Raw genomic sequence first — 15,240 nt, forward strand, 5'->3', positions numbered from 1 at the left:
TTTCTCACATAACAACTGAAAGAAATGTCATCCTGCTTCAAATCATATATATATATATGTATGTATATACATATATATATATGATTTGATATATATATTATAATTATAATATATATTATATACATTTATATATATTAATTTGCACATCTATATCTCACTTTTGAAACCCTCTGAAATGTTTCTATTTTCTACAATATTCTGGCTGGCGCTCAGCATCCTTTATTTTTATGTTACCTCACGTGATTCTTTGTTAAGAGACACTTCAGGGTATTTTTCATAAAACGCATTCAGTTCCCAGCCTTCCTTGAGTTTATTTTATTTTTTACACTAATGCAGCATTATCTTCACTCTCCTTACAGAAACAAAAATACCTCAAAAGAGTAAAGCTTCCCAAGGTCATTGCCCTGTGTCTTTCTAACTCCACAACCAGGTATTCATTTTTCTTAGTTTCTTGTCAGCACACCATGATCTCCCGCACATCTGTCTCTGCCTTTGCTTTTATTAGCAGAAAATACAGCCATAGCTTTACTGTCATGTGTACCATAAAGACGGGATTTTCAAGAGATTTGACAACTCTCATATTTCCCCAAGTATTCTCAATGTAACACAGAAACAGTTTATTACTGTTAAGTAGTGACTGTCTCTCCAGCTTGAATAATGAAGTTCTCCAGGTCAATATTTTATACAATGATACATTTAAGGAAGCATTCCTCTTCAGCATGGCACTAAAACAATGCCTGTCATAACACAGATCTATGTATTATCAATCTCACACGCTACCACAATCAATCTAATTCGTGGGGCAGGGAAAGTATAATATGTTATTGAGTTAAAGCAGAAATTTTCTTCTACAAAAATGTTTGTAAAGGCACATAATAAAATTATTTACAGAGATGAGCTCCGACTGTACAATGTGGAATAAATTTAACCTTCTGTGACTAGTGCTCACAACTGCAAGTGATTTACCTGTGTTACTGGGAAAGATACAGTCCTGCTAGGCTAAGAAACTCGTAAGCCTGGGCTTCACAAAGCCACTCAGAGCAGTGAGGTGACAAAAAGACAGACAACCATTAAAAGTCTGCCTCTTAGATCCAACAACTGAAGCACCACAAAAAAAAAAAAAAAAGAAGGAAAAGGGGAAAAAAAAACACAAAGCATGTTTTATGGAATCATTAAAAATCAAAACCTTTCCTTGTCTTTCGTTTGAATATTTCATGACCAGAGACCATTTCTAAAGGAGAAATGCTTCCTTGCTGGTCAGATAGCAGTAGATTTCAGCACCAAATAAATTCTGACTTTCCTTACTAAGGAGAACTCAGGCCATTTCATTTCGCAGAAGCCAATATGTACATCTGCATCGATTCTCTTGGCAACAGAAAGCAAGCCCCTTTGAAGCTCAAAGTCTGGACCAATGCCTGTTAAGACTCTCCTGGCCCTCAGTCCCATTTTGTCTCTGGCAGCATTGCAAGTGTCCTCAAATTGAGGATGCTTCCATAGAATACACACAAAAAAGTATCTTGGTTACAAATGCACATTTATATTTTCTTTGTCATATTTTCTTCTGCCTATATCCTCTAATCCTGTTGCTATGAGTTAGGAAACCTCATGGGACATTCTTCTCCACTCCATGAGCTTGTCGTTAAATTTGTTTCCATGGGAAAACCATTTGGGTTTAGGTTTTGACCTGCATGTTTTTGTTTTGTTTTGTTTTGCTTTGTTTTAAATCCCAGGCATTGCCAGGTGGTGGCACAAATCTTTATTTATTTAGTTACTTATGAGAAAGAGAGAGAGAGAGATAGAGGCAGATAGAATGGGTGCAGTTGAGCCTCTGCATCTGGCTTACGTGGGTCCTGGGGAATCAAACCTGGGTCCTTAGGCTTTGCAGGCAAGTGCCTTAACCACTAACCTTTAATCTGCATATTTTCATCATGAATTTATGTATGTGCTATCAAGTTATATAACTTTCTCATGAGATATAGATATGTAATATGTGCTACATGTCATATTTTTATGTGGCAGTGGCATATCCCCATGAAGAGATAAAGTTCATCACCTTTCCTTTTGGATTTAAGTGAATCTTTGTAACTGTCAGGAGCATAATTTTGTAGAAATCTCTATGCATCTCATGACCAGATTTATCACAGGTGATGTAACTTTTATGTTTTTCTTCTCTCTCTTCCTCTCCATCTTTCTTCCCTTTCTCTCTCCCTCTGTGTGTGTGTGTGTGTGTATATAGGCTTACCTTTGGAATCAAATCACTATATTTATCATATAGAAAGGCTACATTAAGATATTCTATATGGGATTGAAGAGATGGCTCAGTCTGTAATGTGCTGGCCTTGCAGGCATGATGACCTGAATTTGAATCCTCAGTACCCATATGAAAGCTGGGCAATACTGAGTATCTCTATGGCTTGCTGGACTACTTTTTGAGCCAAATCAGTGAGTTTGATGTTCAATAAAAGACCCTGTCTCAAAAAATAAGGTAGAGGAAACTTTGGAAGACATTCAGTATTGATCTCTGGGCCTTTGCATGTACACACATGTACACAAACACACAAGTGCTCATGTAACTACACACACATGTGTGCCCACAAACATATGAACATGAATATATACAACATAAACATGGAAAAAATTCAATAAGCACATAAACAAATCAGATACTCTGTGGAACAGAACCAGCCAAAGTCTCAAACAGCAGCAAGCACCTCCTGCTAGATGTGTGAATGGCATTTTCTCAGATTTAATCCTTTTCACTGAACCTCAAGAAGTCATAAAGAGACATCTCCATGATACCAGTCATACATGTCTGATCCCATAAAAATCATAAGTAATAATAAATTAATTTGTATAGGCTAAAAATAGTGGAGTGACTTGTCATGAAGCAATAGATACCTAATACAGAACATCCCCTCTTTTAACCTTATTTTGAAATAATCAAGTATATTTTAGATATTAGAAAATCTACTATTACAACAGCCAGTGTACTCTATCTTTATCTCAAACACAGATATGTATCCCTTGTTGAAATCTTTCTCTAGAGTGGCCATTTCAATGTCAAAAGAAACTACCTTTTATTTCTAAATTTTCCCATTGCAATATTTGTATTAACATTAATGAAGCAATTATGTGCTTCAAAATATATTGGTTTGGGATCTAAGAAAATAAAAGTATGTCTCAGATGTCCCTAGAATAACCTTATGTCTAAAAATGTCATGATCCATGGACTGAAGTGATGGCTTAGCAAGTAAGATGCTTGCCTGAGAAGCCTAAGGACCTAGGTTCGATTCCTCAGTAACAACATAAGCCAGATACATAAGATGGTACGTGTTGTCTAGAATTCATTTTCAGTGACCAGAGGCTCTTGCACATGCATTCTTTCTCTCTATCTGCCTCCCTTCCTCTTCCTCTCTCTCAACTAAATAAATAAAAATTTTTAAATGCCATGATCCAAGTAACCATGCTCTGACCATATCACTAGGGCAGAGGTGTGAAGGATTAAGTCAGCTGATGAGGATGTCTTACTTGTTCACCTACTCAGGACATGAAAAGGGTAGATTTAATTGTCATTGCACTTCATCAAGCCCCCATACTAATGAAATCACCACTCAAAAAGGGTTCTCTGATTCAGGGCTTTCTGTAAAACTCAATAACTAAAATCATAATAGGAATGATAAAGAGACTAGAATATGAAAGAATTACTAATACTATAAAGCTATGATTTACAATGTGTTTATGCCTGCAAACAAAATCTTATAATGAGGATCCCCACAAATAAAACAGATAAATTACTCAGGCTTAAAGGGGCAATGGGGAATTCAAAGCCACAGCTACTGTACCCTAACTATTCCCCATTTCAGACTCTTAAAAAATGTTGCTGAATCCCTGCTAAAATTCAGAAAGGGTTTAGAAAAAATGCTATAATTCCTCTTTGCTATGAAAGTAGTAGAATAAGTCTTAGATTAGCATGACTAGGGAATATTGTCTGTGGACAGTGGTAGAATTTCATGTCTATTCATTATATTTAGTCCATTCTTTGTGTTTTGACCTAGACCTAAATTGAAGAACATACATGCTGGTCTCTATGACTTTAACATTGATTTCATAGAACTATTATCCTCAGTAATTAATAAAAATACAAATTTTAAAATCAGCATTATCTGTGTAGTTTATGCAGAGAGCTTTACACTGAAGAAGTCTCGTAACATACTTGCTGCAGCTCAGGAACTTTGTGGGAAGAGGAGGGTGTATTGATGACCCCACAGCGCATACCAATAACCCAGGCTCCTCAGTATCATGGGGGTGGAGGAGAGCTGATATAGAGAGGGGATGTAAGAGTATATTCAAATGGGAACAAGTCCAATATGTTAATACAATAAAGTTCACAATTATTAAAATGTACATATCTTGTTTTAGTAAGCTCAGCAACGAGAGCCTGGTTATCATCACTACTGTGGAAGTATTATATTTATTGTATTGACTGCCTTCAAAGTCTTGTGTACCATGCTGAATCATCTCCCCATGCTATCATGGCGTTCATGACCTGAGCCTCTCTCCTAGACTTCTGCTACACTGTTGTCATTGACTACCTCAGACCCAACTAGGCCCCTTGATTTTAACACTCTTTCCCCTATCTATTTCTTTTTTAAAAAAATTTTTATTTATTTATTTGAGAGCGACAGACACAGAGAGAAAGACAGATAGAGGGAGAGAGAGAGAATGGGCACGCCAGGGCTTCCAGCCTCTGCAAACAAACTCCAGATGCGTGCGCCCCCTTGTGCATCTGGCTAACGTGGGATCTGGGGAACCGAGCCTCGAACCGGGGTCCTTAGGCAAGCACTTAACCTCTAAGCCTTCTCTCCAGCCCTATCTATTTCTTAAATATTGGTGATAGAATATTTTCTAAAATTATTATAACCTTCTGTTCAAATATTTTTATCAGTGTCCCTCTCTTGACCATCGGGTTTGTTCCATTTGCTTGATTGGCAGCATTTTCTAGGCTCTGATACTCACCATAGAATTTATCATGTCCTGTGTCACAAAAACAGTACACAACCCAAAGCCAGTATTGTTTGTTCTTCATAAAAGGACTAAAGAAATGCATTGCCCAAAGAAGATAAAAGTAACTGTAAATGAAAGAAAGGTTAAGATAGAAGATTTTTTAAGTATTATTGAATAAAAATGTGTTTTATCAAAAATAGATTTTCTCTGAGAGTCCCTTCCCAAAATGAATACAATGGAAACATAACAAATATTTACTATTCATATAATTCAAATATTTAATATTCATCATATTTGTAACATCAACATATCAAAAACAAACCTATGTCAGATTATTTATCCATTTCCAGCATCCAGCATCACTGACTTTCAGAGAATTGACACCTTTGTCTTCTAATAAAAGTAGAACAGATATTTGCAGCAAATACTATATACTATATACCCAGCATTGTATTTATGTGATTTAATAATGATGCTAATCTAGGCGGTAGATACTACTTCTACTATCCTCAATTAGTAAATAAGGGGATTGAGGCAGAGACAATTTAATTAGCCTACCCCAAAGGCTCCACAGATGGTTAGTAGTTCTGGGATTCCAAGGCAGACTGTCTGGTCAGAGCCCAAATCCTGTACTATTATTACACATTACACAATAGGCTTTCCCAGAAATCTGTTGAGACAATGAACTGGTAAGTCATTTGCCAGTGGCCTTCCAGCCCCTCCCACACAGAATGCAGGGAGAACACTAAGTGGTATGACACTTTTCTACAGTATGTGTTGACATTGCCTTCTCATTTATGACCCATTTCTCCTTCTTCCTGTGATTCTATTTCTGCCTCAGAACAATTTTTATCTGCCTGGTAGTGTCAAGAATGTTGGAGTAGAGGTCTTTCCCTAACTTCTTACTTCTCCCTACAAGATGCTAATCTGTGCAACCACCTCCCCTGATTCCTGTGATTCCAGAGCACTAATAAAAGTCCTTCCAATTATAGGCATGCTCATCCAAACCCAAAAGGCCCATTCTGCTCCTCTTAAACCCTTTCTTTCTCTATTTTGTAAGCCATTCATGCATATTTGTATTTCTGCCACTGCGAGCTGCCTACTGTGAACGCTAAGCTACTCATATACCCAAATTAGTCTGGAAAGGTGGGAAGTCATCTGCAATACCTATCCTCTTTTAGAAAAGAAAGTTTCAAATGAATCTGAAGTTTCTCATATCTTGATTGTGTTGACCATGCCAAAAACACACATCATAATCACCTTTCTACTAAGTTCTCTATACAAAACTTTAAAATTTGTAAAAATTGCAAATGTTCTACTTTGTGATCCTAGATCTTTCAGTAAGGACACAAAAGTTTCAAAAAGTCCTCATCAGATATTCCCCTAATTCCATTTTACACTGCTACCCTGATCTTGTAAATTTTACTTTAATTTACACAACACTTTTTTTTTTTTTTTTACTTTATGGGAAACAATGTGATGTTTGCATATATGTATACCTAATTCATATGAGAGCAATATACATGTCCATTATTTCAGACATTCGCCATTTATTGTGGAAAATATTTAAACTTTCTTTAGTTACTTTGAAAAATGCAATAATGATTCCTGAAAAAAGTCACACTAATCTGCGGTAGAATTCCAAAATTTGCCCCCACTACCTGGGTTCTACAGTACCCAGCTCCTTCCTGCTCCTTCCTCTTCTCTGCTGCACAGCCTCTGCTAACCACCATTCCACTTTCAGTTATATGAGATCAACATTTTTGCATCCCATATATCATATCATATAGCTTGTTGTATATTACAAAAATTCTCTTTTCTCTGGCTGGAACTTCATATATGAATTGAAACTAGGCACAATAAATGCCACAATCCCTCTGAGAAACTAATGATCCACATGTAATTAAGAATCATATTTCAAGACTATTCTTAGGTATCTTTCTATGTAGATTAATGATAAAGTCTAATTTGGATGTACACATTGTGTGATTCTTAAATTAAGCTACCCACAAAGAGAGCATCAACAAGCATTTGTGTTTATAGCAAACCAACAATAGTATGTGAATTTATATGTGGGATAAAGAACTGTTAAGAATTTGCTGCAGCTCATTTTCTAGGTTTCATGTCAAAAGCTCAAGAGTAAGGCTTTAGAAAGTCTTGATCACTAAAAAAAAAAAAAAATCAGGAAATTAAAATCTTTTTGGCTGTCATTAGTTGTTTATCTCTATTTCTATAGTAATTGCTTCTGAGAAGAAGTTATTTTGGCTTGGAAAAATTTATATTAATATGAACATTATACATAATGGAAATATAATATTGACAAGATACCAAGAAGAAAATATGATAACATGTGGATTAGAGAGGTGGTTCAGTGGACACAGTACTTGTCATTCAAGCTTGAGGATTTAAGAGACGATCCCAGATCCCACATAAAAGCCAGTAGCTGCGTTCAGCTTCATTAATCTTAGTATGCACACAGGATAAGAGATGGAGATACAAGAATTTCCCAGAATCTCACTGACCATAGCCTAGCAAAAGCAATGAGAGAAATGAAGAAAACCCCTGATTTAAGCAAGGTGAAAGCAAGGCTTCATACCTGAAAGTTGTTCTCTTAACTGTACTTGCACACCCTGGCACACTTTTGCCCATCACTTGCACACATAAGATGGACCACAGCAACAGGAGAGTATGCCAAACACTGGCAAGGGGAAACTGGCTATAAAGCCCATAAGCCCCCCCCCCCCCGCAACAATACACTCCCTCCAGGAGGCATTAATTCCCAAATATCCATCAGCTGGGGAGCTAGCATTCACAGCACCTAAGTTTATGGGGGACACCTGAATCAAACCACCACACCATGCATACACTCACATACACACATTATACAGACACAAGCAAAAAACAGATAAGTAAATTTAAAAAATCATACAATAAAAATAGTGCTCAAATACTCTCTATATCAACATAATTTTATGCATTTCATAGAAAGTACACAAAACATACATAATTTCACAAAATAATCAAATGCCACATTAAAATTAAAATATAGCACTTTTCAGTACTAAGAGGTCTAACCAGCAGAGCAGCTGGCTCCCTTGTCAGCTCCAGTGTGATCTCTCAGTATCCTGTGAATGCAGCCTATTATGTCTTCAGCAATAGGCTCTTACCACTGAGCCACTGAGGAAAGTCCTCAAAGGAATTGTGGTGGGAGAAAGGGGAAATAAGAGTATAACAATCCAGGCATGGTGGTGCATGCCTTTAATTCCAAGCACTTGGGAGGCAGAAGTAGAAGAATTGCTGTGAGTTCAAGGCCAGCCTGAGACTACATAGTGAATTCCTGGTCAGTCTGGATTAGAACAAGACCTTACCACCATAAAACCAGGAAAAAGAAAGTATAACTTGATGGGAATATGAGAAATATATAATCTATACATAGTAGAGTTCATGATTAATAAAAAAGTAATTGAACTTAGAATCCATATAGGAAATGTATCTGTAGCATTGTTGTATTAGTAGTATCATATGCCAGGCTGGGCAGCTAGCATAGAGGTTACGAACCCTTGCCAGGTAAGCAGGACGGCCTCAAAAGGCCTGAAATATTGGAGTTTTTTTTTTTTTTAATTTTTTATTTATTTATTTGAGAGCGACAGACATAGAGAGAAAGACAGATAGAGGGAGAGAGAGAATGGGCGCGCCAGGGCTTCCAACCTCTGCAAACGAACTCCAGACGCATGCGCCCCCTTGTGCATCTGGCTAACGTGGGACCTGGGGAACCAAGCCTCGAACCGGGATCCTTAGGCTTCACAGGCAAGCGCTTAACCGCTAAGCCATCTCTCCAGCCCGAAATATTGGAGTTTAATTGCCCGGAAATGACGTGAAAAACTGGGCATAGCTATAACCCCACTTCACAGGAGGAATGACAGAGAAGAACACCAGAAGTCCACCTCTGGCCACTGCCGACATGTGGAGGAGGAGCACACATACATCCCATGCATATGTCACCCCCCACACTCTACCTACACACACCCATGCATGTGCAAAAATTACAAACATAGTGTTAAATATCATCATCAAATTATAATGAACTCGAATCAAGGTACACTACTAGCTAGTCAAATCAAAATAAATAAAAATCACGATAAACCATCATACATGTTCATCTGTCACTCAAAGCAACTCCAATACAAGTCTAGCTAGATCTTGAAGACATTCTCTTATCAATAGAAATTTCACCTTAGCCAAGCACTAATTGTGCATCAATTCTAATGGCAAAAGCAGGTGCTATCACACATAACTTTGAAGGATATAGATAAGTACAATTCTTTCTGTATCTAGAAAGAAATTTTTGCAGATGGTCATGTAATATAACCTAGGCAACTCAGTTCTCATAATCGATGACCAATAAATGTATCCGTTGCAAACACTAATTGTAATTAGGTTATACTTTTCATGAAATATGTATATTAGATTATTTTCTCTCCAATGTTATAATATAATAATGGTTCAAGCAAGTATGTCTGCAAAATACACATTAATATAGTATATAAGTAGTTTCTGAAAAATATTAAATTCATTGTTAACTACTCAAATATTGCACAAGAATCTATAGAAGTTTATCAGTGTTTAGATTGCCTGCAGCATGGATTAAAACAAAAATTAATCTATTATAGATCATCAGTGAAGACCTGACCACAGATTATATACAAAACTAGAAATAGGTTAACAATAGAAATGTAGAGACCAGTGCAGCCAATGTATCTAATTTCTTCACTATCATGTGTAAAATGTAGTCCCAAAAGCTCAGCTGCATAGCATTCACAGCTTCTGTATTTCAACTTTATGAAAGTAACTTGTCATGTCTCACCAGCCAGACATATCAAGGACCAACCTGGAACCTTCCGGATCTTGGTCAAGCACTGCCAGTTGTGTTTCTAATACAGCTGCCATTTCACTAAATCTATAGTCAGTAGTTATACATTTCTACTTACATGGAATGTGGTCCAAAAGAATGCTAGACTTACAAACAACCATTTTTATTATTATCCCCAAAGTGGGCTACGAGGTGTTTTTCCCATTTAAATTCTGTCATCCAAGTTACTAACTTGAGTCCATTTGCCATTTGAGATCTATCTATCTTCATTTCCAATGTCAAAGTGAAGTGTTGGTTACTAGGGAGAAAAAAAAGCTAGACAGGAGCAGTTGCACCAGTTTTATTTTGGCTTATACTTACAGTTATAAGAGGAAGCTTCATCATGGTGGGAAAACATGGCAGAGCAGACAGCTAGCAGCTGGGTAGAAGCAGTGAAAATCAGCTAGGGTTGCTGGAAAATGGGGCTGAGGGATGTAGTCTCAAGGCCTACTCATCGACACACCTTTCCAACCTTTCCAACAAGGCTCCATGCCCCAAATGCTTCACAACGTACCCAAATTGCCACCAGCCGGAGACCAAGTACTCAAAACATCTGAGCCTATGGGAGACATTTCATTCAAACTGCCAGAAATAGGTTCACTATTTCTTTTATTTGTTTTCAGAATTCAAGGATATCTGAAAGTTACGCAATAAGAGTGAAAATTATCTCTACTATTTGCACACTCCCTAGAGCAGATATTTCATTATAAAATTTCACTTATGTGACAGAGAAGACAACAAATGTGTCATTCACAGGCAAACATATAATTAATAAATGTTTTCTGGCAACAGAACAGAATCAGTTAGCTTGTTATGATATGGTATTAATAAGAGTGAGTATTTTCCTTTAACTTTGAAACTGTATTGTAATGTACAAAAGCTATTATATATAGCATAAAATGAAAATGAAGCTTCAAAAATGTCAATATGATTAGTGCAATCACCATTCGAAATAGCTCTCTTTAATGTAATGAATTCAGAGATGTGGATTTCCACTGCACCATTGTAAAATAAATAAACAACTGTCAAATCTTCATTATACTTTGAATGTTAGTACATTTTTAACATGACAAAGATTTTACTGCTGCAATTCTTGCTGGAATGCTATTAATTTAGTAACTCAGTAGGGTTTAATTATGACCAATTTTAATACGCTTAAAGTTGGACACTACCCACAGGAATTTTTAATAAGTTATTTCCAATACCTTAACCAGTAATTTTATAACTGGCTTTCAACAATGACTGCAGCTTTATAACCTGTAAGTGTTTTATGTGGTTACTATTACTTGTGGCTTTTATTCAAAAGGCCTGATTTAACAATCCAGGATTAAACCCTAGTTCTGCTCCTCTCATCCTATCTACATAAGTCATTTTTTATTACACAAATATTATTTCATCAAACCAAACTTGATCATATCACTTCACCAATGAAGCCATTCCCTTGGCTTCTATATGAATAAAGAATAGGATCCGTCTGTCCTCATTGTTTGTAAGGCACTATTTTCTCATCATCAACTTCTCCTAGCCCCACACTCCCCTCATTGTGCTGGCTCTAGCCATGCTGCTGTGTTTTCAGAGAAAACATATGGAAAACACTGAGATATTCTTTCAGTAAACAGGTATTTTCTAAGTAGCACCCCAGTGTCCAGACTTAGCTCTTATAACTTCAGATCTTCACTTCTTGGTCAGTGCTGTTTACGACACAAAGAATCAGCAGCACCTTCATCGTAGCGTCACATATTTTAGTCAGGCTGATGGGCTTTCCGGAGCCAACTGCCATGATGTTTAAGTGCAAAAAAAAAAAAAAAAAAGACTCCATTTCTGCCCTATAGCTTGTACTCCACTTACTGATATTACAGTGTCATTAATATTAAGAAGGAATTTAAGGTATTCCTTTCTGAGATGATAAACCCTTCAAGTTGAACGTTCACAGCCATAAGGCCTTGCAGATGGAAGTGATTTGAGTTATGTGGCGCAAAAATCCTACAACCATTATTTTTAATTAATTATTCATATATATTAGACTTAATTATTTAAACCAATTTAACTGTTAACCCTATATCCTTTTAATGATGTTTCTATAGGAGAGAAAGCTGTAACCCTGAAAAATTCTTAGCTGTGACTCCAGCTTCTCCTCAGGGTCTCAAGAGATTTAATGTGTCAGTCTAACTCTCGTAAAAGCCCCAGCCACAGCTCTTTTTATTATGTTCTCATATAATCTTCTCATGTCAAGGGTCTTCACTCACTGGGAGCATTCTTTTGGGCTTAGACTGAGACACTACAGACTCAGCATATTTTTGTATTGTGTCTTTGAGACCTATTACAGGGAGAGACTTGAATAACTGACACAAAACAGCTATTAGATGGCACACAAAGGATTTGATGAAGTGGCTTGATATTTTTCCAGGTAAATTTAAAAATCAGCATTCAATCTCTTCTTATAATTAACTGAGTCAGGGAAAAATATTTTCTACTTTTTAAGGTTTTGCTAAATTATTTATTTGCTTGATTTCCTGAGGTCCTGATGAATCAATATTTGCACATTTTAGTAACATGATTTCAGTCTGTTTTAGGAAGCGTTTGTGAATATATAGAAAATTTTAAGAAATAATGTAAAAACAAGAACAAAATTAAACATTCTACGTATTAGATTATTAAGTTCATTCAACAACATTGCAGGATACAGATGAATAAAATAAATTTAATATCTTTGTAGTTGCAATAGAAAATTAAAATTAAATATTAATACTGGAACTTATTAAAATTAACAATTATCTTTGAAATATCCTGCAACATTTTTAATGAAAGCCACTAGAGAAAGCATTTTTTATATTCCATGCATCAGACAAAACATGTGTCTATAACTATATTGTTTCTCTAACCACTCATTGCATGTGTCTACTTAAATTAATTAAAATGAAATACAATTTAAAATATTCATCAGTTTCTTGGCCATAGTATGCTCATCTCAAATAGTCAAAAAGGCCAACTTGACTTCTGGTTACCTTAACCAAAACTATATAAAGTTAATCATAAATCAATAAATTTCATGAAAGCTAATTTCAAATCTATATTTTGTTATAGCAGCAGTATTTTAATGTACATTGAATAGCTTCTGCTACTATGCATTGAATGAGTCCTATTTAATTTGGCAAGAAAATAATAAGTCATAGAATGAATACTCATTGGTATATATTAAAATATTCATTTTGAAATATTTCATATATATGCTATGTTGGCATATATATGTATATATGCATATATACATATATATATGTATTATTATATGAATGCTACCTTTATAAATAGTCACAATTTTTTAGAGCTTGGTATACAAATTAACTCAAACTAATTATTTTATGTCATAATACATACTAACTACATAGAAAAGTTTTTCTATGCAATACAAAGTGAAATTAAATGATTTGTTGGCAAAAACCAACTACTGTACAATCAAATTTAATTTTAATCAAAAAGTAAAAAACATACAAATTAAGACATATTTTAATTTCAAACTAAAAGCAATATAAAATCAATAAGTAAACACACCCCTGCCTGGGCTGAAATTTATGCTACTTTAATAAGCAATTGAGTCAGGTATCCTTAAATCCTAACAGCAATTTGTACATTTCCTTAACTTTTGTTATAAATGAAAAGAACATATTATTGAAAATCAATCTTTAGAGCTCAGGGTTTTGGAAAGTAATTCAGAACACCACTTTTTTTTTTCTGGAATCTGACTTCACTGTAGAAAATTTAGACATGTTATTCCTTTCCAAATGAATTAAAGTATATATTTGTGTGACTACTCTTGAATGCATTTGCAAAGAATTATTCAAAGTGTTTGTTCAGATGAATTATAATGCCAATACAAAAAGCCAAGTTTTTGATCCAATCTCTTCGAGTGAGATGAGACATAAATTTCCTCTTCAATGATATTAACAAGTTGGTATCTTTCATCATTTTAAAGCCTCTTTTGATGTCTCACGCCAACACTGTCATCGAACTCCCCTGTGACACACCGGACTACAGCATCAGCACGCACTGTGACTCGAGTCATGGAAGATCATTTAATGTGTGATAAGGAATATGCCTGTCATCCATTCTACTTTTAATATTTTATACCTAGGATCCGCCTCCACCAAATTGCTCCTGGTGAACAAAGTAACAGTGTGATATAATGTTCTTTGTTACCTATTCTCAAGCCATTTTGGCACATAAAATTAAAAGGTTTGTTTTGTTTTCCCCAAGCCACTGTATAGCAGGCTCTTCAATTACGTTGCTATGGTTGAATCATTTACCCTCCATTCAGATATTGAAATCCTAACTATTAATTTGTAATTAGTTATCCTACAATGAGGCCAGAAGAGAATAGACCAATCCCCTAATCCAGTATTTTTCCTAGCATTATGAAGATGGAAACTTTGGGCATAGAAATGTTTACATAGGTAATGACTTACCAAGGGGGAACAACACTGCCCAGATCAAAAGAATGCCTAAAGATAGAAGGGTCTTGAAACAGTTCTTTCCCTCATGCCTTCAGAAAAAGCCGGGCCCTCTGACACCTTGATCCCTACTTCCTGTCTTCAGATTGTAATATGCTGAATTTCCATTTTAATACCACTAGTTTGGAATACCCTTTTACAGCAGCCCTAGCAAACTATCACATGCAGCAAATATTTATAGACACTACTAAGTACATCAGATAAAACGAATTAAATAAAATGGGGGCACCAAAATAATTTATCTCTTCACTTACCTTCTCTAAGCTTAGCTATATAAGAGAAACTGAGTACAGCAGTGTTGTGGTTTGAGTGTAGATGTCCCTCCTCACCTCGGGTATTAGTAACTAAGTTTCCTACTTAGGTTCCTGCTGGTGGAGCCTTGCTGGAAGAGGCGTGTCACTGGGTCTTGAGTAGATCTTGAGTCTACTGTGTGTTCAGAGACAGCTTCGGCTCTGGCTATTCTCTCTCTGTTATGGATGTTTGATGAAGTGAGCCAGTTTCTTCGACCATGATGAAGCTTCCTGGGGAAGCTGTAAGCCTGAAATCAACTCTTCCCTCTTATCAGGTGATTTTTTTTTTGGAGGGGGGGGGTTTATCCCTGCAACAGGAACATAACTGCAACATGCCGTGCTGCTGTTGGTTACCTTGGGAAATGTTGCTTTATGTTAGGGACATAAAATTCCTATGTTGATAGTTAGATATTACTTTGTGGGGTTTTATTGTCATCTGAAAAGTAAGGTGTCAAGTTTATGTTTTCAGGGATGGAATACTTCTACATCATAAGATCAATATTAGTTCATCTATATTCCAAAATAAATACTG

The sequence above is a fragment of the Jaculus jaculus genome, chromosome 14 (genome assembly GCF_020740685.1).
Source record: "Jaculus jaculus isolate mJacJac1 chromosome 14, mJacJac1.mat.Y.cur, whole genome shotgun sequence".
NCBI classification, from domain to species: domain Eukaryota; kingdom Metazoa; phylum Chordata; class Mammalia; order Rodentia; family Dipodidae; genus Jaculus; species Jaculus jaculus.